We start from the raw sequence: 987 nt of genomic DNA, 5'->3' as shown, positions 1-987 counted from the left end.
GCGCGGCACTGCCGAGCGCGGTCGCCGCCGCAGCGCCCCCTGGAGCGCTCCGGGCGGCGCTGCGAGCGGGTCCCGTCGGGCGGCGTGTGGGGCACGGCCGTTCCGAGCCGGCCTGCCCAGGCTCCGCGGGGGACGGCTGGGAGTCACGGGAGCGGATGTGTTGGAAAACGTCTCTGGGATCATCGAGCCCAACCTGTGACTGAACGCCGCTATGGCAACTACGTCATGGCATTGAGTGCCACGTCCAGTCTTTTCTTAAACACCTTCAGAGACTGTGACTCCACCACTTCCCTAGGCAGCCCAATCCAATGTCCATGCACCCTTCCTGTGAAGAAAATCCTTCTAAATGTCCAATCTAAACTTTCTGTGGCACAGATTGAGGCCATTTCCTCTCATCCTGTCGCTGGTTGCCTGGAAGAATAGACTGACCCCCACCTGGCTACAGCCTCCTTTCGGGCAGTCGTAGAGAGGAGTAATTAGGTCCCCCCTGAGACTCCTTTTCTCCAAGCTAAACACTCCCAGCTCCCTCAGCTGCTCCTCACAGAACTTATGCTTCAGATCTTTCACCAGCTCCATCACCCTTCTCTGGACACACTCTAGCACCTCAATGTCCTTCCTGAACAGGGAAGCCCAGAACTGGTCACTGAACTCAAGGTGCAGCCTCACCAGTGCCAAGTACAGAGGGGAAATCACTGCCGCAGTCCTGATGAACACACTCTTAGTGATAGAGGCCAGGATGCCATCGGCCTTCTTGGCCACCTGGGCACACACTGGCGCATGTTCTGCTGCTACCAACCAGCATCACCAGTCCCCCTCCACTGGGCCTTTTTCCATCTACCTTTCCCCCAGCCTGTAGCACTGCATGGGGTTTTTGTGGCCAAAGTGTAGGACTCAGCACTCAATACTCACACCCAGCTTTGTGTCCTGTGGATTTACAAAGGGTAAATTCAATCCCCTCATCCAGATCATCCAGTAGTGACGCTGTTG

This window comes from Vidua chalybeata, chromosome 3 (genome assembly GCF_026979565.1).
Source record: "Vidua chalybeata isolate OUT-0048 chromosome 3, bVidCha1 merged haplotype, whole genome shotgun sequence".
NCBI classification, from domain to species: Eukaryota; Metazoa; Chordata; class Aves; order Passeriformes; family Viduidae; genus Vidua; species Vidua chalybeata.
The sequence above is the reverse complement of the archived record's forward strand: the minus strand, read 5'-3'. Positions refer to the sequence as shown.